Below are 27,218 nucleotides of genomic sequence, written 5' to 3' on the forward strand. Positions count from 1 at the left end.
TGTTGTTTATAAGAAACATATTTGAAGCAGAGTGATACACACAGAGTAAAGGTAGAAAGCTGGAGCAGAATACACTATGCTTCAGCTGAAGCAAAAACAAAACAAAACAAACAAATAAAACCACCAAGGGTTAGCAATGCTGATCTCAGACAAAGGAGAAGCAAAACTAGACCTAATTAAAAGAGATGAGGAAGAAAACCATAGCCTACTAAAAGGTACCATAGACAATGAAGTAAATGAATATGCACCAAGTGGTATTGCATCCAAATTCTTTTTTTTATTGACTTTTTATTTTTTATTTATTTTTATTTTTTTTAATTTAAATTTATTAATTTAAAATATTTAGTTTTCAGCATTGATTTTCACAAGAGTTTGAATTACAAATTTTCTCCCCATTTCTACCCTCCCCCCCACTCCAAGATGGCTTATATTCTGGTTGCCCTGTTCCCCAGTCAGCCCTCCCTTCTGTCACCCCACTCCCCTCCCATCCCCTTTTCCCTTCCTTTCTTGTAGGGCAAGATAAATTTCTATGCCCCATTGCCTGTGTATCTTATTTTCTAGTTGCATGCAAAAACTTTTTTTTTTTGTTTTTGAACATCTGTTTTTAAAACTTTGAGTTCCAAATTCCCTCCCCTCTTCCCTTCTCACCCATCCTCCCTAAGAAGTCAAGCAATTCAACATAGGCCACATGTGTAACATTATGTATAACCCTTCCACAATAGTCATGTTGTGAAAGACTAACTATATTTTGCTCCTTCCCAACCCATCCCCCTTTATTGAATTTTCTCCCTAGACCCTGTCCCCTTTTGAAAGTGTTTGTTTTGGATTACCTCCACCCCCATCTGCCCTCCCCTCCATCACCCCCTCCTTTTTTATCTTCCTCCCTCTTCTTTCCTGTGGGGTATGATACCCAATTGGGTATGAATGGTATTCCCTCCTCAGGCCAAATCTGATGAGAGCAAGGTTCACTCATTCCCCCCTCACCTGCCCTCTCCCCTCCTCCCACAGAACTGCTTCCTCTTGCCACCTTTATGCGAGATAATCCACTCCATTCTATCTCTCCCTATCTCCCTCTGTCAGTATGTTCCTCTCTCATCCCTTAATTTGATTTTATTTCTTTTAGATATATTCCCTTCACCTTCAACTCACCCTGTGTCTGCTCTCTCTCTCTCTTATATATATATATATATATTTATTTACATATATATATATATATATATATATATCTACACACACACACATATACATATACACATACATATATATACACCTATATATATATACACACACACATACACACATACATATACATACATACACATTCACTTATATATATATACATAAACATATATATATATATATGCATATTTCCTTCAGCTACCCTAATACTGAGGTCTCATGAATCATACATGTTATCTTTCCATGTAGGAATGTAAACAAAACAGTTCAACTTTAGTAAGTCCCTTGCAATTTCTGTTTCTTGATCACCTTTTCATGCTTCTCTTGATTCTTGTGTTTGAAAGTCAAATTTTCTATTCAGTTCTGGTCTTTTCACTGAGAAAGCTTGAAAGCCCTCTATTTTATTGAAAATCCATATGTTGCCTTCGAGCATGATACTCAGTTTTGCTGGGTAGTTGATTCTAGGTTTTAATCCTAGCTCCATTGACCTCTGGAATATCGTATTCCAAGCCCTTCAAACTCTTAATGTAGTAGCTGCCAGATCTTGGGTTATTCTTATTGGGTTTCCACAATACTCAAATTGTTTCTTTCTGGCTGCTTGCAGTATTTTCTCCTTGATCTGGGAGCTCTGGAATTTGGCGACAATATTCCTGGGAGATTTCTTTTTGGGATCTATTTGAGGAGGTGATCTATGGTTTCTTCAAATTTCTATTTTGCCCTGTGGCTCTAGAATATTAGGGCAGTTCTCCTTGATCATTTCTTGAAAGATGATATCTAGGCTCTTTTTTTGATCATGGCTTTCAGGTAGTCCAATAATTTTTAAATTCTCTCTCCTGGATCTATTTTCCAGGTCAGTGGTTTTTCCAATGAGATATTTCACATTGTCTTCCATTTTTTCATTCCTTTGGTTCTGTTTTATAATATCTTGATTTCTCATAAAGTCACTAGTTTCCGCTTGCTCCAATCTAACTTTTAAGGTAATATTTTCTTCAGTGGTCTTTTGGACCTCCTTTTCCATTTGGCTAATTCTGCCTTTCAAGGCATTCTTCTCCTCATTGGCTTTTTGGAGCTCTTTTGCCATTTGAGTTAGTCTATTTTTTAAGATGTTGTTTTCTTCAGTGTATTTTTCAGTATTTTTTTGGGTCTCCTTTAGCAAGTCATTGACTTGTTTTTCATGGTTTTCTCGCATCCTTCTCATTTCTCTTCCCAATTTTACCTCTACTTCTCTAACTTGCTTTTACAAATCTTTTTTGAGCTCTTCCATGGCCTGGGACCAGTTCATGTTTTTCTTGGATGCTTTTGGTGTATGCTCTTGCACTTTGTTGACTTCTTTAGGCTGTATGTTTTGGTCTTCTTTGTCACCAAAGAAAGAATGCAAAGTCTGAGACTGAATCTGGGTGTGTTTTTGCTGCCTGGCCATATTCCCAACCAACTAACTTGACCCTTGAGTTTTTCAGTGGAGTATGACTGCTTGTAGACTAAAGAGTTCTATGTTCCATGTTTGGGGGGGAGGTGCCAGATCTGTCACACCAGCACTACTCCTTCCCCAAGAACCCCCAACCCAGACTGGGCTTAGATCTTTAGCAGGCTGTGCACTCCTGCTCTGATCTGCCATTTAATTCCTCCCACCAGGTGGGCCTGGGGCCAGAAGCAGCAGAAACTGTAGCTGCCCCACCTCCGCTGCCCCTGGGGCCAGAAGCAGCAGAAACTGTAGCTGCCCCACCTCCGCTGCCCCTGGGGCCAGAAGCAGCAGAAACTGTAGCTGCCCCACCTCCGCTGCCGAACCCCGAACTCCTTCCACTCCCGCAGCTTTTCCCACTAACCTTCTCTGCTGTCTTTGGCGTTTGTGCGTTGAGAAGTCTGGTAACTGCCGCAGCTCACTGATTCAGTGTGCTTGGGCCCCCTCCACCCGGCTCCTGGTCTGGTTGGTCCATGCCGCTCAGGCTGGGCTCTGCTCCACTCCGTTCCCAGCTCCCAGCTCCCAGCTCCGTGTGGGATAGACCTCACCCAGAGACCATCCAGGCTGTCCTGGGCTGGAGCCCTGCTTCCCTCTGCTGTTTTGTGGGTTCTGCAGTTCTAGAATTGGTTCAGAGCCATTTTTAATAGGTTTTTGGAGGGACTCGGCAGGGAGCTCACACTGGTCCCTGCTTTCCAGCTGCCATCTTGGCTCCGCCCCCAGCATCCAAATTCTTAAAGGAGAAGTTAAAGGAACTACAGAAGAAGTAGACAGCAAAACTATACCAGTAGCGTACTTCAACCTACCACTCTCAGAACTAGATTAATCTAACAATAAAATAAACAAGAAAGAGTTAAGGAGGGGAATAGAATTTTAGAAAAGTTAGATATGATAGACATCTGGAAAAAATGAATGGGATTAGAAAGGAATATACTTTTTCCTCAGTAGTACTTGGCATCCATGCAAAAACTGACCATATATTAGGGTATAAAAACCTCACAATATCATGCAGAAATACAAAAGAATTGAATGCAGGCTTTTCAGAGCATGATGTAATAAAAATTAGGTGTAATAAAGAACCGTAGACAAAAAATTAATCAGAAACTAAATAAACTAATCCTAAACAACGAGTGGGTCAAATAACAAATCATAGAAAAAAATCAATAATTTCATAAAAGAGAATGACAATAATGAGACAACATACCAAAATCTATAGGATGCCACCAAAGCAGTTCTTAGGAGAAATTTTATAAAATAGAGAAATAAGAGATCAATGAATTGGGCATGGAACTAAAAGAGCTAGAAAAAAAAACAGATTAAAAACCCCCAATTAAAAACCAAATTAGAAATTCTGAAAATCAAAGGAGATTGATAAAAGTGAAAGTAATTAAACTATTGAATTAACAAATAAAACTAAGAACTGGTTTTATGAAAAAAAAAACAACAAAACAAAATAGGCTAATTTGATTAAAGTCAAAAGCCAAATTACAGTATGAAAAATGAAAGCTGTGAATTCACCACCTATGAAGAGGAAATTAAAGCAATAATTAGGAGCTATTTTGCCCAACTGTAAGCTAGTAAATCTGACAATCTAAGTGAAATGGGTGAATATTTATGAAAATATAAATTGCCTATATTAATAGAAGAAGAAACAAAACACTTAACCTCATTTTAGAAAGAAAAATTGAAGAAGCCATCAATGAACTCCCTAAGAAAAAAAATCTCCTGGGTCAGATGGATTTACAAGTGAATTCTACTACCACACATTTAAAGAACACTTAATCCCAATTCTATATAAACTATTTGGAAGCATAGGCAAAAAAAAAATTCTACCAAATTCCTTTTATGACACAAATATGCTGCTGATACTTAAACCAGTAAGAGCCAATACAGAGAAGGAAATGATAGACCAATTTCCCTAATGAATATTGATGCAAAAAATTTAAATAAAATGTTGGCAGAGATTGAAGCAATTTATCACCAGCATAATACACTCTGACTAGGTGAGATTTATATCAGGAATGCAGGGCTGGTTCAACATTAGGATAACTATCAGCGTAACTGATAATATCATAACAAAACTAACAAAGACCATACGATTGTATCAATAGATGCAAAAAAAAAGCTTTTGACAAAAAGCAGGAAACACCCATTCTTTTTAAAAAACACTAGAGAACATAGGAATAAAGGGAATGTGTCCTAAAATGATAAACAATATCTATCTAATACCATTAGCAGTCATTATATGTAATGGGGATAAGCTAGAAGCATTCCCAATAATATTAGGGGTGAAATAAGGATGCTCATTATCACCACTATTATTCAACATTGTACCAGAAATATTAGCTATAGCAATAAGAGAAGAAAAATAAATTGAAGGAATTAGAAGACGCAACAAGGAAGCAAAACTGTCACTCTTTGCAGATGATAAGATGGCATACTTAGAGAATCCTAGAGAATCAAATAAAAAACTACTTGAATCAATTAACAACTTTAGCAAAGTTGCAGGATATAAAATAAACCCATATAAGTTATCAGCATTTTTCTATATTACTACCAAAGCCCAACAGCAAGAAATAAAAAGAGAAATTCTATTTTGAAAAATTGGAAACAATATAATATATTTAGGAGTCGACCTGCCAAGACAAATCATGGATCTATATATACACAATTAGAAAACACTATTCACACAAATAAAGACAGATCTAAACAATCTGAAAAATATCAATTGCTCATGGGTAGGCTAAGCTAATATAATAAAAATGACAATTCAACCTAAAGTAATTTACTTTTCAGTTCCAAGCTAATCAAACTACCAAAAATTGTTTTATAGAGCTAGAAAAAATAATAACAAAATTAATCTGGAAGAACAAAAGGTCAAGAATATCAAGGGAATTAATGGAAAATTTCAAAGGAAGATGGCCTTCCTTCTTAAAATATATTATAAAGCAGCAATCATCAAAACTATTTGGCACTGGCTAAGAAATAGAGTAGTGGATCAGTGGAATAGGTACACAAGACATAGTAGTCAATGATTATAATAATCTATTGTTTGGTAAACCCAAAGACTCCAGATTCTGGGATAAGAACTCACTGTTTGACACAAACTGCTGGGGAAACTAGAAAATAGTATGGCAGAAACTAGGCATACTGCGACATCTCACACACTATACCTAGATAAGGTGGAGATAGGGACATAATATAAACATAAAGGATGATACTATTAGCTAATTAGGAGTGCAAGGAATGGTTTACTTGTCAGATATATGGAGAAAGGAAGAATTTATGACCCCATCAAAGATAGAGAACCTTACGAAATGCAAAATGGATAATTTTTTTACATTAAATTAAAAAGGTTTTGCACAAACAATACCAATGCAACCAAGACTAAAAGTAAAACAGAAAGCTGGGAAACTATTTTTAGAGCCAGTGTCTCTCATAAAGGTCTCATTTCTCACATATATGGAGAACTAAGCCAAATTTATAAGAATACAAGCCATTCCTTAATTGATAAATGGACAAAGGATGTGAAAAGGCAGGTTTCAGATGAAGAAATTAAAGCTGTCTATAGTCATATGAAAAAAAATTCTCTAAATTATTATTGATTAGAAAAATGCAAATTAAAATAAGTCCAAGGTACTACCTCACACCTATTGGATTGGCTAATATGGCAGAAAAGGAAAATAATAAATGTTGGAGAGAATATGGGAAAATTAGAACACTAATGCATGGTTTGTGGAGTTGTGAACTGATCCAAACACTCTAGAGAACAACTTGGAACTCTGCCCAAAGGACAACCATACTGTATATACCCTTTGTTCCAGAAATATCACTACTATGTCTATATCCCAAAGAGATTATTCAAAAGGGAAAAGGACTCGCATGTACAAAAAATATTTATAACAGCTCTTTTTGTGGAAATTGAGTGGAGGTCAATCAGTTGGGGAATGGCTGAACAAGTTGTAGATATGATGAATGTAATGGAATACCATTGTTTTATAAGAAATTACGATCAGGCAAATACCCCCTGAAAAGTTGGAAAGACTTACATGAACTGATGCTGTGTGAAGGGAGCAGAAACAGGAGAACATTATACACAGTAACAGCAACATTGTGCAATGATCAACTATGATGGATTTAACTATTCTCAGCAATACAATGATCCAAGACAATTCCAAAAGATTCATGATGGAAAATGCTATCCAACTCAGATTCAATCTAGCTCAGATTGAATCTGGCCCACTTGTGAAAATAGGCGTCACAAAGGGTGGGATTTCTTAAAACAACCCAATATGGCAAACCCTTAATAAACTTTGTCTGTTTCCTTGACTGAGAAGGCTTGAGTCAAATTCTTTAGGCAGGACCCAGCATGTTGGTATTTTGGGGTTTCGAGCACCCCTCAACCAAAACTTCTTTATTTGGCGACCTGAGCGGGAATACTGCTAATCTCAAGTTTTTCTCCAGCCAAGACTGAAGGTATGTAACCCTCCCCCTCTCCTAATCCCCTTCTCCGTCCCCAAGCATTTTGGAGGTGGTTTTGGGGACTGATTTCCCAGGTCCCAGTAGGTCAGACAGCTGCTTGCTGTCTTATACTCAAGCCTGACCCTCTCAGGTGGTTCTCGGTCAAGTGGTTATATTGGTGGCCGTGGACCTAGGCACAGCTTCTGAAGCATGGAGGACATGGAAAGATTTCCCATCCAGAAGTGTATGCCAGATTCTTTCAATTTTCTGTGTGCTAGGGAATTGGGAAACTCCAGCAGGTATGTTCTTGTTGTTTTTTTTTTTGTCTTGTTTTATTCTGTTTGTTTCTCTACACTTACTCCTAACTTCTCCTTTACTATGGAGGAAGGGACTTCCAGCCCAAATGCCCAAAATGGGTCAATCATTTTCAATTCCTACAAGATTGCCTTTGGGTTGTCTTTTGCAAAACTTGGAAAAATCTAGTTTCTCTAAAGAACGTAAAAAGAACCATATCCTCAGAAAAGGTTGTAAGATGCTTGTAGCTAGAGCTGCCCCACAAAGGGGCAAGGGGGGTGAACATGGCATTTTGGATGACCCCCTTCTTATGGCCCCCAGGGCTTTGGCCCCTCCCACCTTGGCGACTCCTGTTCAGGTCTCAACCAAAGGTCTTGTTGAGGTGCCTCCCTCTGTGGCGCCTCTGCCTGAAGGGACCCTTACTCAGCTTCCAGGATTGGGCCCTGCCCCCACTGCAATATCTCCTCTCCTGTCCCCTCTCTCCGAGGTGGCACTGACTCAGGTCTCTGGGGTATCTCCCCCTCTGACCCCTGTGCCTCATCAGGTACCAGCTGATCTTCCTTGCCAGCTGGATGCCCTGGCCTTTCAGTCTAATCTAGGCCAGACGGCACTCCCAGCCTCTCCCTTACCAGAAGCAGGACTTCCTATATTGCTCCCCAAGCTCCAGGCCCCACAGCGCCTTCAGGGTTTTTTCCCCTGAGAGAAGTGCCTGCCTCCCCTACTGGGACAAGGAGAGTGCATGTTCCATCCTCCATTTCAGATCTCATTCAATTTAAAGAAAAACTGGGAAGATACTCAGAAGACCCCACTAAGTTTACTGAGGGTTTTAGGGATCTGTCCCTACAATTCGAGCTTTCTTGGGTAGATTTGCATATCCTCTTATCTACCTGTTGTACCACTGAAGAGAAGAGGAGCATCTGGGAACATGCTCAAGAATTTGGGGATCACAAAATACCCCCCAAGGAATAGCTGCTGTTCCCACTAGTGACCCAGGATGGAATTATCAAAACAGTGAGGACAGAGGAAAGAGAGATCATATGGTAATTTACCTGTTAAAATGCCTAAGGACAGCATTTCAAAGGCAGATAAATTTTCAAAAAATTAGGGAAATTACTCAGGGAGAAAAGGAAAACCCTGTTCTTTTCCAAAATCAGCTAGTAGAAGCTATCAAGAAGTAACCAAATTTGGATCCTGATTCTATAGAAGGGGCAGCAATCCTTAACATGTATTTCATTAATCAGTCTACCCCAGATATTAGGAGGAAACTGCAGAAATTGGCAATGGGACCCCAGACACCTCAGGCCCAATTACTGGAGACAACCTTTGGAGTCTAACAACAGAGACCTAGTAGAAGCAAAGGAAAGAAAACTCAGGGAAAGGGCTAGAGACAGAGAACATGCGCTATTCTTGGCTGGTGCCACGGCCAGGAAAAGACCCAAGGAGCGCCCCTCCAGGAGGCCCCCTTGGAGGAAGCCCGGCAGTTTGGGCCATGGGGGGAAGCAGGGAAACCTGCTTTCGATGCCACAAGGAGGGTCACTGGTCCAAGGAGTGCCCCTCTAGGGAGCCCCCCAGAAGAAGACCCCAGGATTGACGCATCTAGGACCATGCCCATGTGGCCATGAGGGACATTGGAGGAAGGATTGTCCCCAGGGTTGGAAAAATGGTAGAGCCTTCTCCCAGTAACCTCTCCTCTGGTCTTCTCAAGACTGGGAAGAAGGGGAAAGCCTGGGGTTTATCAGTGCTCCCACTTACTCTACCTCTCTCACAGAGCCCTGGGCAAAATTGAGGCTGAAGGTAAGGTTACCCACTTCATCACGGCTATGTTCTCTTGTTTTAACTAATTGCTCTGGTCCTATGCACCCCTCAACTCATTGGGTCATGGGCATCAAGGATCTGTTGTTTGAACACTCCTTCCTTACAGTCTCCTATGGCCCTGCCCCCTTGTTGGGAAGGTACTTGATGCCTGATGGTGAAATTGGGGAGCCAATTTTCTCTAGTAAAACCTCCCATCTCCCTTTTTCCTCTTCTCACCAGTCCTCCCCATGTTCCCCCAGAAGTGTGGAAGATAGTCAAGCCAATTGTTTGGGAACAGGGAATTCCTGGGAAAGTTATTATGCCACCCCATCCCTTATTTGCCTCAGAGATTCTAATATGTTCCCTAATCCCCATCAATATACAATTAAGCCTCAGGTTTGGGAAGGACTGCAACCATTAATTCAAAAATTCCTTAAGATAAAATCCTAGTCCCTTGTCAATCTTCATGCAACACTCCAATTCTTCCTGTAAGGAAGCCTAATGGAGAGTACTGAATGGTTCAAGATTTCAGGGCTGTTAATGAAGCTGTTCCTATACACTACATAGGCCCCAACCCGTATTGGGGTACCCAATGGTTTTCTACCCTGGACCTCAAAGATGCCTTTTTCTGTATACCTCTGCACACAGACTCACAATTTATTTTTGCCTTTGAATGGATACTTCTAGGGGAATCAAGTTCATGTCAGTTAACATGGACAGTCTTGCCCCAAAGGTTTTGAGATGGCTCTCATTTATTTGGCCAGGCTTTGGCAAAAGATTTAAGGGATCTGAAATTAGCTGACAGTAGCTTAATTAAGTATGTGGATGATAATCTTATTTGTAGCTCCACCTGGGAGGCTTCTTTTGCTACTGCTGCAGAAGCCCTTAACTTCTTGGGTACTCAAGGCCATAGGGTCTTTTTGAACAAAGTCCAGATAGCATCCCAATCCATAAAGTATCTGGGCCATGAACTAACGCCTACCTCTTGATACTTAACCTTGGAGAGGAAGAGGACAATACTGTCTATTCCTATTCTAGCCACTAAGGAACAAACTCAAACCTTTCTAAGCATGGCTGGATTTTGTAGGCTCTGGATCCCTAATTTTGGTCTCATTGCTAAACCTCTTTATGACTCCACTCAAGGCCCCAATTCACTCCCTCGAGAGTGGGGCCTGGACCAGGCTAAAGCTTTTGAGACTTTGAAAACTAAAGTGACCACCACTCCAGCATTAGCTTTACCTAATCTAGAAAAACCTTTCACTCTATATGTTGATGAAAGGAGAGGACAGGCTTTGGGAGTCCTAACCCAGTCCTTAAGACCTAACCTCAGGCCAATTGCCTGTTTTTCAAAAGAATTAGATTCCCTGGCTGCTACAGCCATTCCAATTGAGGAATCTTCTAAACCTCTAGCAGACCAGTCCCTAGAAGTTCTGACTCCCCATCAAGTGCAGAGCATCCTAGAAGCAGAGGGCCACCAGTGGCTGGCTAGCCACAGGTTCACCAAATATCAAGCCTTGCTCTTAGATATCCCTGGCCTAATTTGGATGTGTTACACACTTCTGGACCCCGAAGCAGTGTGGTACACAGAACAAGTGTTTAGGAGGGCTAAGTATGAAGTAGTCATCTGCAATAACTTCCAGGGAAATTGTCCTTTCTCTATACTGCCTGTTTGGTTCTTGTTTGCTTAACCTCCTTGCCAGGTTTGTCTCCTCCAGGCTCCAAGCCATCAACTTCCAGATGACTGCTCAGATTATGTACCCCTTGAATGGGACCCATCAAGGCAGGGACAGCTCTGCGCCCCTTGCCAGCAAGAAGAAATTTCAGAAGCTGAGACCTTCACCCTTTACCCCAAAGAAACTTGGGTCCCATTTGTTTGAGGGGGGAACGATGAGGGCACAGTCTCTGAGAACCCCCTTGAACCTGGAGTACAGTCTCTGGGAACTCCCTTGAACTCTCCTTGAATCTTCCTACTTGATCTAGCCTTGCCCTGAGGCTATAACCTTACCTTATCATTAGGCCCAAATCTCTAACTAGCCTTGCCCTTTATTGTCCAGCTACTTCCCACCCTTAATCCCATTCTCTTGGTTCCTGGAGTCTGACCTCATCTCAGTGCTATCAAACTCCTCCTTAGACTCCTCCTCAAGACCCTCCCTAAACCCCTCCTCTAGCCACCCCAGACCACCCCTCAATCCCTCCCACAATCTTAGTTTATATAAGTCTCATCTTGCCTCCATGAAGATGCTCAGATTCAATCTAGCTCAGCTCAGATTGAATCTGGCCCACTTGCATAAACAGGCATCACAAAGGATGGGATTTCTTAAGACAACCCAATATGGTAAGCCCTGAATAAACTTTGTCTTTTTCCTTGAAAACAAAACAAAGAAAATGCTATCCATATTCAGAAAAAGAACTATGGAGTATGAATGCAGATTAAAGCATACTATTTTACTTTTTGTTTTGTTTTTTTTTTCTGTTTCTTCATTCACATCATGAATAATGTGGAAAAATATTTAAGCTGATTGTACATGTATAACCTGTATCAGATTGCTTGCTGTCTTGGGGAGTGGGGAGGGGCAGAAGGGAAGGAAAACATCTAGAACCTAAAATCTTACAAAAATGAATTTTGAAAACTATCTTTACATGTAATTGGGTTGAGATATACTATTAAGTGCAAAAAGAAAGAATATGTTTCTTTAGGATTTTACTAAACTTTAGAAGAAAGCCCTGAAGACTATGAGAGTACTCTTAGAATTTGCTGTGGTCCAGGACTCATACTAGCATGATGAAATGAAACTATCAGGACTCATACCTGTTTGTCCTTAGTTCTTGAAGCAGACCATGACATCAGGAAGGTGAAGTCAAGGCTTGCAAGTGAATTGAATTTAAGTGAGGGAGGGCTGCGCAAAGTTACTGGCTTCATTTTTTTCCTCTGGAGCAATCTGGTTCCAGTGGCAAGGTATAGATCAAGATAACTGGACATAGCCCCAGATGCAGTGGGAAACCTTGGCCTTTTTAAGTTAAGGTCTTTCTGAGTTCTAACTTTGACTGATTCAACACCCCTTCAGTGATTAAGGCTAGGTTGTTGTTGTTGTTGGTCCATTATGAAAGAGGACCGTGACATCAGGAATGCCATGACCTGAAAGTGAATTGGATTTAAGTGAGGGAAGGCTGTGCAAAGTTACCAGCCTCGCTCTCTCTTCTGGAGCCATCTAGATCCAGTGGCCAGATGTAGATCAGGATGAGTGGAGATGGCTTATACTACCAAGAAAATGAAACTATCATCAAGAAATCTCTCACTCTAATCACGGCTCTATAGGCGATTCAATATTGCTAATTGTTTTCTTTTGAAAATCTGTTTGCATTAATTTTATGCTGTTTCAAATTATTATTGTTGATGGTGGTGTAAAATATTAGGCCATAAGGAGGACCGCTTAGTAGGATGAGAAAACACCCAGAAAGAAGTAGTCAAATAAGATGTCATCAACAAGTACTAGTCACTGTTCAAAGCAATTAAGAAACAGTGGTCTTTGTTCCTACACAATGAGGAGGTTGGTTCCATTAAGCAGACTGTCACAGCAACATCAGCCTGAATCTGTAGTAGAACACACTTGGGGATTTTCCTGATGGAAAAAGGAAGACTCCTTCTCTTTCTTCCTATCATTTCTCTACCATCTGCAACTTCTCACCGATATATGTGGGAAGTACCAGCTCTAAGCTATGCCAATTGGTGCTAATTTGGAAGTAAATTCATATGCCACCATGCGAGTCCTCCAGTAGTCCTGTTTGTTGTTCAATTGTTTCAGTCATGTCTGACGCTTCATAACCACATTTAGGTTTTTCTTGGCAAGGATACTGGAATGGTTTGTCATTGCCTTATCCAGCTTATTTTCCAGATGAGGAAACTGAGTCCAACAGGATTAAGTGACTTGCCAAGGTCACACAGCTAGTAAAAGTATGTGAAGCCAGATCTGAACTCAGGAAGATAAATCTTCCTGACTCTAGTCCTGGCACCCTATCCACTGTGCCTCCTAACTGCCCCAAATAGATGACTGTTGAAGACCAAAAAACAAAGAATTCTATCCTAGTTAGGAAATTATGGACTGACCCATGAAATGCACTATAACTTTTACAAATTCCTATCTATTTGTGAACAAATTAATGAAAATGTATTTTAAATACCAATTAAATATTCCTGGAACTTTGCTAGGGATAGAAAGGGGTATCAATACAAAAAAAGCAGATCCTACCTTCAAAGAGTTAGCCTTTTAATAGGTGGAGACAACTGTCTTGGGAATCACAGAGTTGTTCAATGCAGACATAAGTAGGAATAATCACACAACATTTCCAGAAACAGTGGCAACATTTATTTGATTACTATACATCGAGCAAAAGGTTAAAAGGTAAAGGAGAGGAAAAGGAAGACAGAATAATAAGTTTGTGTTAGTAGGGTAGATATGTGGGTAGATTTATTGATATATATTGATATAGATATTGGTATAGATATGAGGGAGATTTATTGATCCAGTGACTTAAAGAAGCCTTTATTTCATCCACGTGAGTACTTTGTTCACTTATACAGATCACAATTGTTCTATATATCATTAGATTATTAATAATTTTCTGTGTTAAAATAAGAAGACTTAAAACAAAATAAAAAGATGAAGAAAGGGAAAGGAGAGGAGAGAGGGCAAGGGAGGAAAGAGAAGAATAGAAAAAAGGAGTCAAGAAAGAAAAGAAAAATAAAGAGGAAAGGAAGGGGAGGAGAGGAGAGGGGGGAGAGAAGGGGGGAAAGGTGCCAAGAGGAGAGAAGAAGAGAGGGGAGGAGAATAGAGGAGAGTGGAGGGGAGGAGAGGAGAGGAGAGCAAGGGGAGGGGAGGAGAGGAGAGGGAATGGGAGGAGAGGAGAGGAAAGGGAAGGGAAAGGAAGAGAAGGAAAGAAAAGGAGAAAAAGAAAAATTAACATTCCCTAGTTGCCAAACCTCTGGTGATGAGCCTCTTGAAATTTAACTAGGCCTATATCTGGATGACAGACCTTCAGAAGCCCATACTCACAGTCTTTCCAACATGATTGCATGATAGGATTTGCTGATTATGTGTACTTTACTACCCTAGCTTTTGAGAACCCATTATTATCTCCATATCCAGTGAACTTTCAGGGTAGGACTTTAGTGCAGAATCTGCTCATGATCACATGTCAATCAAGGCAGGGAAGGAATAAGAATAGAATCTGTGGGGAAAATTATTATCCTTTTTTATTTATCTATTTTTGGATCAAAATCATTCCATAACCACTCTTCCCTAAAAGAACCCACATAACATGGTATTGGAAGATGTACCCTCTCTCCTTAGTCTACTATGAATGGCTTTTGAAATGAGAATTTAACAGCATCATAAATTCTCATACTGAAAACTTAGGCTGCAGTTTTTGTTCAATGGAAAATGTCAGCATTCAGTCTGGAGAAAGTCGAATAATTATTTTATTTCACAAAAAGGGTAGCATATTGCAAGCATTCTTCATAATTAGGGTTTGATTTAGCCTGCTGGCAATGTGGATCTTTTCCAGCATAGAATTACAAGCAAGTATTTAGTGGTTTAGTAGATAGATACATCCAGTCATTTAACATCGTTCTGTATATGTGGGCTTTTATAACCAGATGTTTTGAGATTCAATTTCTAAGATACCTTAGTGACAACAAATTTGCCCATTTTCACTTTTTGTAATCTCCTTTATAAAATGTCCAGTTTCAAGCTCTTTCTGACCCTGGAGCACACTGGAAACATTCCCAAGTTTAAAGGTGTGTTTGTGGTTTGCAAAGTTAGGAGCTGTGCTTTGCTCCTACAACCACTTTGTACTAATTTAGTCTTAGATGAAGGGTAAATGGTGTTACTACCAATGCCAAAAAAGGCTTGTGCCACTTAAAACAATATACTTCTAACCAGAGTTAGAGAGGATGTACCTTGGGCTGCCCCTACTATTCTTTGCTGACCATGTGCGCCAGCTTCATACTTGGGAAGTTTAGGGATAATAAATTCTCCCTCTAATTGGCTATTGAGCAGGAAGAGCTGCCAACTCATTGATACTTTTAAAAATGGATGTCTCTACCTGACTCAATCTTCAATTCTCCCTTTTGACAAACAGCTCTCTTTTACTAGACTTCCTGTGAAAGGATATGAGAGGGGCTGGTAGTCTTTCCCCACTCCTCAGCATCATGGCCACAGCTCCCACATAGCAGCCGAAATATTCTGAGTGAGCATCAATCTCAGGATAGATGTCGTAGACTTAGAGGTGACTGTGAAAGGACTACAGATCCTAGTTGCACCAGATAAAATGACTACTGCCAGATGAGACAAGTCTTCAAGGGGACAGTGTAGAGCCGAAATTAATGTAACATTACCTATTGAGCAGTCTTGCAAAGTGATTATTTTCCTGATGAAGTTTAAGCATCAACCTACTTGGGGAACATGACTGGAGTGAAAAGGAAAGTTAATGACTTCTGTTTTAAGTCATTCTTATTGCAAATGTTTTGGACTCACACATCTTTCCTATGTAGTAAATGAACATTTTTCTCTTCCTAATTCACATTGTACATTGATTATATTTCTACTCCCCACACCTACGTCTGGGGAGATCTTTGACACATGCCAAAACATAAGCTTTATGGAAATATTCCCCAAGACTGCCTAGTTAGCAATGTAATAAGCCAATATGTTTGTGGAAAGGGCTTCCCATGACTGAAATTGGTCCAGATCACGTTAAGGATGAAAAACTGAGAAGGTTTCCATAGAAGAGAAGGAGAAGGAACCACAGCACAGTCTCTCTGGGTCCTAGCCCAGATTCTTACTAATAGTTATTGTGTGATTTTCAGAGAGTTGGGGTAGTTTTGAGACTTAGATGATTTCAGTTATCAGGGGCCTAGTCATCAGGTGATCGCATTAATGCAAGCAAATTGGCCTACAAGGGTAGTGCCAAATTTGAATGATATAGAGCCATTAAATCATGCGTAATGATCCCTGTGGGCCACATATTGATCTAGAACACCACATATTAACATTATCCATGTTTTATTACATATTTATTTTTTATAAATGTTTCATAATTATATTTGAATGTAATTCAGTGAACCCTGGTTTGTTTGACACCTTTGGCCTAAAAACAGAGGGGCACAAGAAAGTGAATTATGGGAGGTAGGGGTATAGACTTTAGAGGGCATCAGTGTCAAGAGTGTCCTTATCTCACAAACCATATGTAGGCAGCTAGGTGATGCAGTGGAGAGCCATTTGGCCTGGAGTCAGGGAGAACTGAGATGAAATCTGGCCTCAGACATTTACTAGCTATGTGATCCTGGGCAAATCTCTTAACCTTTGTTTTCCAGTTTCCTTATCTAATAATAGCACCTACCTCCCAGGGTTGTTGTGCAGATCAAATGATATAATTCTAAACCACTAAGCATAATGCTTGGTACAGAGTAAAGACTATATAATCATTACCTATTTATCATTATTTTTATTCCTATTTTTTGTAGCCCAAAATCTTTATTATAGAGGCATATATGTCCTGAAAAATGGAATTTCTTCCTAGACTCAAGAAGTAAGAAAGTTGAATTCCACTCTTTTTTCCCAAGTATTTTTTTATTTGAATTTTTATCTTTAGTTTACAACACTCGGTTCCAAAAGTTTTTGAGTTCCAAATTTTCTTTCCCTCCCTCCCCTCCTCTCTTCCCCCACAAAGATGGTATGGGATCCAATATATGTTCTACATATACCTTCAGATCAAACTTATTTACACAATAGTCAAGTTATAAAGAAAAATTATGACCAATGGAATGAATAATGAAAAAGAAGAAACAAAACCAAAAAATAAGAGAAAAAAGAGAGCAAATAGCTTACATCAATCAGCATTCAGACTCCATAGTTCTTTCTCTGGATGTAGATAGGTCTCTCCATCATGAGTCTTTTGGACTTGTCTTTGAACTTTGTATTGCTGAGAAGAGCCATGTCTATCAAAGTTAGTCATCACAGAAGCAATATGTCTGTGGTTGTGTATAATATTGTCCTGGTTCTGCTCCCCTCACTCATTATCAGATCATGTAAGTCTCCAGGTTATTATGAAGTCCGTATCTTCTCCATTTGTTATAGCACAATAGTATTTCATTACATTCATATACCACAACTTGTTTACTCATTCCCAAATTGACAGGCATCCCCTTGATTTCCAATTCTTTGCTACCACAAAAAGGGCTGCTATAATTATTTTTGTACATATGGGTCCTTTTCCTACATGTGTGATCTCTTCAAGATACAGCCATAGAAGTGGTATTTCTGGATCAAAACGTACACGCATTTTTATAGCCCTTTGGGCATAGTTCCAAATTGCTCTCCAGAAAGGCTGGATCCATTCACAACTCCACCAACAATGTAACAGTGTTCCAATTTTCCCACATCCTCTGCAGAATTTATCCTTTTCCTGTTTTATCACATTCACCAATCTGGCAGGAGAGATGTGGTACCTAAGAACTGTGTTGATTTGCATTTCTCTAATCAATAGTGATTAGAGCATTTTTCCATTTGCCTATAGACATCTTTAAGTTTTTTCCTCTGAAAACTGCCTGTTCATATCCTTTGACCATTTCTCAATTGGGGAATGACTTGTATTCCTATAAATTTGGCTCAATTCCCTGTATATTTTAGATATGAGGAGTTTATCAGAGATACTGGTTATAAAGAGTTTCTCCCAGTTTTCTGCTTTCCTCCTAATCTTTGCTGCATTGTTTTTTATACAAGAACTTTTCAATTTAACATAATCAAAATTATCCATTTTGCATTTTGTAAGCTCTCTGTCTCTTGTTGTGTCATGAATTCTTTCCTTTCCCATAAATCTGATAGGTAAACTATTCCTTGCTCTCCAAAATTGCTTATAGTATCAGCCTTTATTCCTAAATCATGAACCCATTTTGACTTTATTTTGGTATATGGTATAAGATGTTTGTTTATGCCCAGTTTCTGCCCTACCATTTTCCAATTTTCCCAGCAGTTTTTGTGAAATAGTGAATTCTCAGCCCAGAAGCTGGATTCTTTGGGTTTATCAAAGAGTAGATTGCTATAGTGATTGACTACTGTGTCTTGTGTGCCTAACTTATTCCACTGATCCATATATCAGTAAAGCAAGATTCATGACCTGGAAGATGACCATGAACATGCCTGTATGATTCAGAATCACAAAGTATGAAAAATTCTCTAGGTAGAAGGAAGAGGAAGTATAACATTTATTTAGGCACCAGAGACTCAAATCCCAGAATGAGTAATTCCAATTTGTTATAGCAGTAATTGTATTACAGAACCAGTAAGCCCACCTCAAAGTAGCAACAAGGGGATTAAAACACAGTATTAGAGCAAAGAGCCAAGTCATCATGTAATCTTCTTTCCCTGCTCCCCCGCAGGGCCTTCCCATAAACAATCACTCAGGGATCCTAACTGTATGCTTGCCTGTGTCCTCTCCTGCTTCAGTCCACTGGTCTGCAGTTTTCTGGTCTCCATTCTCCCCTCAGCACTCTCGTCTGCAGCTCTGTGGACTCAGACTTCTTACTACATATTCCTTGGACTGAATTCTGAAGTCTGGCTCCCCTTCTGACTTCTAGGTTCTCAATAGTTACCTTCTGGGTGTATATGTTCTTTTTAGGGCCCGAGTGCTTCACACCCATTAGGCAAAAGAGTGTGAGAAAGATATTTAATAACTGATTTAAGTCACAAAGGTATGGGCCTCCCTCTCTTAAATGGCCACAATTGAGACCTATTGAATTAGTGGGAAAGATCTTCAATCACATTATCACCACAATCCACCACTGTCTGTCTTAGCCAGTACCAAGTAGTTTTGATGACTGCTGCTTCATAGTACAATTTACTATCTGGCATGTCTAGGCCACCTTCCCTGCCATTTCTTTTCATTAATTCCCTTGACATTCTGGACTTTTGTTCTTCCAGCAGCATTTTGTTATTATTTAAGCAAGCTCTGTAAAATAATTTTTTGGTAGTTCCATTGGAATGGCACTGAATAAGTAAATTAATGTAGGTAAAATTGTCATTTTTATTATATTAGCTCGGCCAAACCACAAGCAACTGATGTTTTTCCACTTATTTAGATCTCACATTACTTGTGTGAAAAGTGTTTCATAATTGTGTTCATATAGGCCCTGGGTTTGTCTTGGCAGGTAGACTCTCAAATATTTTATATTGTCTACAGTAACTTTAAATGGAATCTCTCTTTCGATCTCTTGCTGTTGGGCTTTATTAGTAATATATAGGAATGCCACAAATTTATGAGGTTCATTTTATATCCTGCAACTTTGCTAAAGTTTTTTTTTATTATTTCAAGTAGTTTTTTACTTAATTCTCTAGGATTCTCTAAGTAGATCATCATATCATCTGCAAAGAGTGGTAACTTAGTTTCTTCTTTGCCTATTATACTTCCTTCAATTTCTTTTTCTTCTCTTATTTTTTTTCTTTTAAATCCATATTATATTATTTAATATTTTTAGTTTTCAGTTTTTATTTACATAATATTTTGAGTTACAAATTTTCTTCCCATTTCTACCCTCCCCACTCTCCAAGATGGCATATATTCTGATTGCCCCATTCCCCATTCTGCCCTCCCTTCTGTCATCCCACTCCCCACCCTTATCCACTTTCACCTTACTTTCTTGTAGGGCAATATAGATTTCTATGCCCCATTGTCTGTATATCTTATTTCCTAGTTGCAGGCAAAAACAATGTTTTTTGAACATCTGCTTTTAAAACTTGGAGTTCCAAGTTCTTTCCCCTCTTACCTCCCCACCCACCATCCCTGAGAAGGCAGCAATTCAACATAGGCTGCACATATATCATTATATAAAACACTTCCACAATACTCATGTTGTGAAAGAATAACTATATTTCCCTCCATCCTATCCTGTCCCGCTTTATTCAGTTTTCTCCCTTGACCCTGTCCCTTTTCAAAAGTGTTTGCTTTTGATTACCTCCTCCCCTTATCTGCACTCCCTTCTATCATCCCCCCTTTTTATCCCCTTCCTCCTTCTCTCCTGTGGGTTAAGATACCCAACTGAGTGTGTATGTTATTCCCTCCTCAGCTCAAATCCGATGAGAGCAAGATTCACTCATTCCCCCTCACCTGCCCCCTCTTCCCTCCCAACAGATCTGCTATTTCTTGCCCCCTTTATGTGAGATAATTTACCTCATTCTATCTTTCTCTTTCTCCCTCTCTCAATATATTCCTCTCTCAGCCCTTAATTTAATTTTATTTTTTTAGATATCATCCCTTTATATTCAACTCATACTGTGTGCTCTGTCTATACGTATGTATATTCCCTTCAACTACCCTAACACTGATAAAGGTCTCATGAATTACACACATCACCTTTCCATGTAGGAATGTAAACAAAACAGTTCCACTTTAGTAAGTCCCTTATGATTTATCTTTCTTGTTTACCTTTTCATGCTTCTCTTGAATCTTGTGTTTGAAAGTCAAATTTTTTGGGGGTGGAGCCAAGATGGTAGTTGAAAAGCAGGTACTTGCATGAGCTCCCACCCAGGTCCCTCCAAACACCTATAAAAATGACTCTGAACAAATTCTAGAACTGCAGAACCCACAAAATAGCAGAGGGAAGCAGGGCTCCAGCCCGGGGCAGCCTGGATGGTTGCAGGGTATGGTCTATCACATGGACCTGGAAGTGGAATGGAGCAGAGCCCAACATGGGCTGTGTGGACCAACCAGACCAGGAGCCAGTGGAACAGGCCCTAGTGCCCTGAATCAGTGAGGTGTGGCAATTACCAGACTTCTGAACACACAAACACAAAAGAAAACAGAGAAGGTTAATGGGAAAAGCTGCTGGGACAGAGTGAAAGAGGTTTGCAGTTTGGCCACTGCCTCGGGAGCAGCAGAGGTGGTGAAGCTACAGAACTACAGCTGCAGTTGCTTCAAACCCCAGTCCCACCTGGTGGGAGGAATTAAGTGGCGGATCTGAGCAGGAGTACAGAGCCAGCTTGGATCTGAGTCAGGTCCAGGTTGGCGGTTCTTGGGGAGGAGGAGTGCTGCTGTTGCAGAGCTTACAATGTAGCTCTGAAAACAACAGCACAGCCCCTAAAGCTTGGGACAAAGTACTCTATACTCTACAAGCAGTCATACCCCAATGAAAAACTCAAGGGTCAAGTAAGTTGGCAGGGAACAAGAACAGGCAGTGAAAACAGACTCAGATGCAGACTCAGACTTTGAAATCTTTCTTTGGTGACAAAGAATACCAAAACATGCAGCCAGAGGAAATCAACAAAGTCAAAGAGCCTACATCAAAAGACTCCAAGAAAAACATGAACTGGTCTCAGGTCCTGGAAGAGCTCAAAAAGGATTTGGAAAAGCAAATTAGAGAAGTAGAGGAAAAATTGGGAAGAGAAATGAGAGTGATGTGAGAAAACCACAAAAAAACAAGGCAATGGCTTGCTAAAGCACACCCCAAAAAATACTGAAGGAAATAACACCTTAAAAAATAGAGCTCCAAAAAGCCAATGAGAAGAATGTGTTGAAAGGCAGAATTAGCCAAATGGAAAAGGAGGTCCAAAAGACCACTGAAGAAAATATCACCTTAAAAATTAGATTGGAACAAGTAGAGGCTTTTTATGATAAATCAAGTTATTATAAAACAGAACCAAAGCAATGAAAAAGTGGAAGACAATGTGAAATATCTCATTGGAAAAACCACTGACCTGGGAAATAGATCCAGGAGATATAATTTATTTTCCCAAATAGTCTATAGAGTATGGGAATGAATTGTTCTTTAAATATTTGATAGAATTCACATGTAAAACCATCTGGCCCTGGAGATTTTTTCCTAGGGAGTTCATTGATGGCTTGCTCAATTTCTTTTTCTGAGATGGGAATATTTAGGTATTTTACTTCTGTTAACCTGGGCAATATTTTTGTAAATATTCATTCATTCCCCTCATATTGTCATACTTATGGGCATAGAATTGGGCAAAAAAATTCCTAAATATTGTTTTAATTTCCTTTTCATTGGAGGTGAATTCACCCTTTTCATTTTTGATACTGGTAATTTGATTTTCTTCTTTATTTTTTAAAATCAAATTGACTAAATTTTATCAATTTTATTGTTTTTTTTTAATAAAACCAGTTCTTAGTTTTGTTTATTACTTCAATAGTTTTCTTGATTTCAATTTTATTAATCTCTCCTTTGGGTTTTAGTATTTCTAATTTGGTATTTAATTGGGGATTTTCAATTTGTTCCTTTTCTAGCTTTTACAGTTGCATGCCCAATTCATTGATCTCCTTTTTCTCTACTTTATTCATGTAAGCATTTAGAGATATAAAACTTCCCCTAAGAACTGCTTTTGCTGCATCCCATAGGTTTTGATATGTTGTCTCATTGTTGTCATTCTCTTGAATGAAGTTATTAATTGTTTCTATGATTTGTATTTTGGCCCACTCATTCTTTAGAATTAGATTATTTAGTTTCCAATTAATTTTTAGCTTAATTTTCCTTGGTTCATTATGACAAATATTTTTATTGCATTGTGATCTGAAAAGGATGCTTTGACTGCTTCTGCCTTTCTGCACCGGATTGTGAGGTTTTTATGCCCTAGTACATGGTCAGTTTTTGAGTATGTGCCATGTACTGCTTAGGGAAAGGTATATTCCTTCTTATCCCCATTCGGTTTTCTACAGATGTCTATGACATCTACCTTTTCTAAAGTTCTATTCACCTCCCTAATTTCTTTCTTGTTTATTTTGAGGTTAGACTTATGAAGATGAGCAAGGGGAACATTGGGGTCCCCACTTGTACAGTTTTGCTCTCTATTTCTTCCCTTAACTTCTCCTCTAAATATTGGTATGCTATATCACTTGGTGCATATATGTTAAGTAATGACATTGCTTCATTGTTAATGGTGCTTTTTAATAGGTTATAGTGTCCTTCTTTATCTCTTTTAATTAGATCTTTGCTTTTGCTTTGTCTGAGATTAGGATTGCTACCCCTGCTTTTTTTTTTTACTTTAGCTGAAGCACAATACATTCTGCTCCAGCCTTTTACTTTTACCCTGTGTGTATCCCCCTGTTTCAAATGTGTTTCCTGTGAACAACATATAGTAGCATTATGGTTTTTAATCCATCTTGCTATCTGCCTCAGTTTTATGGGAGAGTTCATTCTGTTCACATTCACAATTATGATTACTATCTGAGTCTTTTTCTCCATCCTATTCCCCACCCCCTGTTTATGCCTTTATTTCTCTCTTCTCCCTTCCACTCCTCAAATGAGTTTTACTTTTGATCACCATCTTCCTCAATTTTCCCTCCCTAATGACACCCCTCCCTTATCTTACCCTTTCCCCCTTGCTATTTCTTTCCTCCCTTCTATATACCCCTCCTTTCTTTCCCCTTTCCTCTCCTATTGCCTGTAGGACAAATTTGATTTCTGTACTTATCAGAATATGTTATTCCCTCCTTGAACCAAATCCAATGAGGGTAAAGCTCAAACAATGCTTTTCTCCCTCCCTTCTTTCCCTCTATTTTTTGTCCCTCTTCATGTGGCATATTTACTTTTTTTTACCTCCTCCTTACCTCTTCTCCCAGAACAATTTCTTTATACCCCTTAATTATGTTCTTATCATCACATCAGTTACTTTACACTGACACACTGACTCTATTGTTGTAATTACTATGCCATTCACAAGGTGACATATATAAATACATATAAGCATGTAAACAACTTTCCCTTATTGTTTAACAAGGCTTTTCCCTTCTTGTTTACCTTTTTATATCTCTCTTGAGTTTTGTATTTGAAGATCAAATTTTCCATTGAGCTCTGGCCTTTTCATCAGGAAGGTATGGAATTCTGTTATTTCATTGAATATCTATCTCCTTGCCTGAGAAATTATGCTCATTTTTTCTGGGTAGTTGATCCTTGGTTATAGTCCAAGCTCCTTTGCCTTTCAGAATATCATATTCAAACTTCTCCTGTCATTTAATGTAGAAGTTGAAAGATCATGCATTATCCTGACTGTGGTTCTGTGATATTTGAACTGTTTCTTTCTGGCTGTTTGCAGTATTTTCTCCTTCACCTGATAATTTGGGAATTTTGCTACGATATTTCTTAGAGTTTTCAACTTTGGATCTCTTTCAGGGGGTGATCTGTGTATTCTTTTGATGACTATTTTACCCTCTGGTTCTAGGACCTCTTAGAAGATACTGTGCAGGCTCTTTTTTTTTCATCATGGCTTTCAGGTAGACCAATATTTCTTAGGTTATCTCTCCTGGATCTATTTTCCAGGTAAATTTTTTTTTCCAATCAGATATTTCACATTTTCTTCTATTTTTTTATTCCTTAGATTTTGTTTGACTGATTTGTCTCATAGAGTCATTAACTTCTACTTACTCAATTATAATTTTAACTTATTGTTTTCTTCTTTTAACTTCTGTACTTCTTTTTCCATTTGGTTAATTATGCTTTTCAATGACACATTTTCTACATTTATATTCTGGACCTCCTTACCCATTTCACTGATTTTTCTTTTTAAAGATTTGTTCTCATCAGTGAATTTGTTTCCATTTTTTCTTTTACCTCTCTAATTTGGTTTTTAAAGTCCTCCTTAAGTTCTTCCAGGAATGCTTTTTGGGCTGGAGACCAGTTCACATTCCCTTTTGAGGTTTCACATGTGGGTATAGTGTCAATGCTTTCCTCTTCTGAATTGTTATTTTGATCTTCCCTGTCTCCATAATAGGAATTAATAGTCTATGTTTTTTTAAGGTGTGTGTGTTTTTCCCCTGGCTTCTAAAGTGGATCTCTGCTTCTGGGGCTCACTGGTTTTGTGTGCTGTGGCTTCTGGTTTCCTGAGGTGTGGGGGAAGGGTGGTCTGGCTTCTAGAAATTTCCTCTTGCACTGTGGCTGCTCTACAGCATGGGTGGTCTCAACTGTTGTATGTGCTGGTGTCTGCCACTTCCCCTAGCTGTACGATGGCAGATCTGGGGTCCTGTTGTTGATGTTTGGTAGTTCCACTTCCCAGGGCTCAGTAACTCTCGTTGTTCTGCTGGGACCCCTCTCTTCCTGCACTAGTCTTCTTCTGCCACCACAAGAAGAGCCCTCTCCCCAACTTCTCTTTCTAAAAGGCTACTGAAGCCCCACTTCTGACTCCCCTATATCAGGGTTTCTCCTGAGGGAATATTATCTGGGTAAGGAAGGGAGGGAAGTGAGCCATTTTGCCTGGTCATCATGGCTCTTGGAAGTTCAAGAAGGTGAGTTTCAAACCTTTAGACAATGGGCTGGAGGCCTTGGGGTAGCTGCTCCCAGGGCTGCAGGTTCTGCGCTGGTGTCCCATGTAGCTCTGACAGACCCCTGTCCTGGGCTTAGCGGCCTGGGATCTATTGCTGCCCTAGCCAGTACTTCCACCTTGGGACTACTCCTGCTCAGGTGTTTTGTGGGCCCAGAGTGGTCCCAGACCTCTCCCAGACCCATTCACTGGCTGGGTTTCTCTGCTGTTCCCAGATGTTGTGGTCTGGCACCTGTTCTGTGTGCCAGTACTCCTGCCCTACCCAGTCTACTAGTAGCTTCTAACTCTCAAATCTGCACAAATTCACTTTTTTAGATGTGTCTGACACAATTTGTGAGAGAGCTCCAGTAGTTCACTCCTTTCTTAGTGCCATCTTGACTCTGCCCCTCAAATTCCACTCTTGTCTCTTCCATTTTCTACTGGAGCTTCTTCCTCATTCTATCTCTCCAGGCCCCATTTACCACACCTGCAGAATGAGCTGATTATATTCTAGCCCAGGTGTCAACCATTCTGCTATGTGTCCTGTGAGCCAACTATGAAACAGAATCACTGAATTTAAGAGTTGCAAAGGACTTGGTCCATCTAGTCTGATCTATACACCCAAGGAATTCTCATCAAATATGCCCAAAAAGAGGTTATCTATGCTCTGCATGAAAGCTTCTAATGATCAGAAATCCATTACCTCTTGAGGCAGCCCATTACACTTTTGGATTATTCTAATTGTTAGAGCTGGCTGACTCAGTGACTAGTGTGCTGGGTTTGAAATAAAGAAGAGCTGAGTGCAAATCTAACCTCAGAGACTTACTACCTATGTGAAATTGGGCAAGTCACCTAACTTCTGTTACCTTAATCCACTGTATAAGGAAATGGCAAACCACTCCAGCATCTCTGCCAAAAAAAAACCAAATAAAACAATCTATGGACAGTATTAATGTGCTATGGTCCATGGGGTCATGAAGAGTCAAACACTGCTGAATGACTAGACAACAAAACAAAACAAAATTATCAATCTTGTTTGTTTGTTTCAAATGACATTAAGCCAAAATTGCCTCTTTGCAACTTCTATATATTGCTCTTGGCTCTGTATTCTGGGGCCAAATTAAGCAAGTCTAATCCCTTCAGCTAGGTGGTATAGTAGTTAGATGACTGGGTTTTGAATCAGGAAAACTCATCTTCTTGAGTTCAAATGAGCCTCACATATACACTAGCTATGTGACCCTGAGCAAGCCAAACCCTTCTTTTCTCAGTTCCTCATCTGTAAAACGAGTTGGAGAGGGAAATGGCAAAGCACTCTAGTATCTTTGTTAAGAAAACTCTAAATGACACCACAAAGAATCAGGCATAACTGAAAAATGACTGTTTGGATTCAGTCAAAGGGCTGCAATTGAATATTTAGAGTACCACATGTAGCCTTGAAGCCACAGGTTCCCCACCCTGGTTTAGTACATTTAAGCTTTTTTTTTTTTATAGAAAAATGACTATCTATCCATTGTTTTCTCCATCAAATATTTGAGGACTTGACTTTTTGAACCTTTGTATAAAACTTTACATTTATGCCTATTGAATTTCATCTTATTCAGTTTTGCTCATTGTTCTCTATCTTGTCAAAATAGGCACACATATGACACACACATACACACACACACAGAGACACCACACATGATTTTCTGATCCACTCCTGAACAATATAATTTCAAAGATTTATTCCAGCACTA

This window comes from Trichosurus vulpecula, chromosome 9 (assembly GCF_011100635.1).
Source record: "Trichosurus vulpecula isolate mTriVul1 chromosome 9, mTriVul1.pri, whole genome shotgun sequence".
NCBI lineage: Eukaryota > Metazoa > Chordata > Mammalia > Diprotodontia > Phalangeridae > Trichosurus > Trichosurus vulpecula.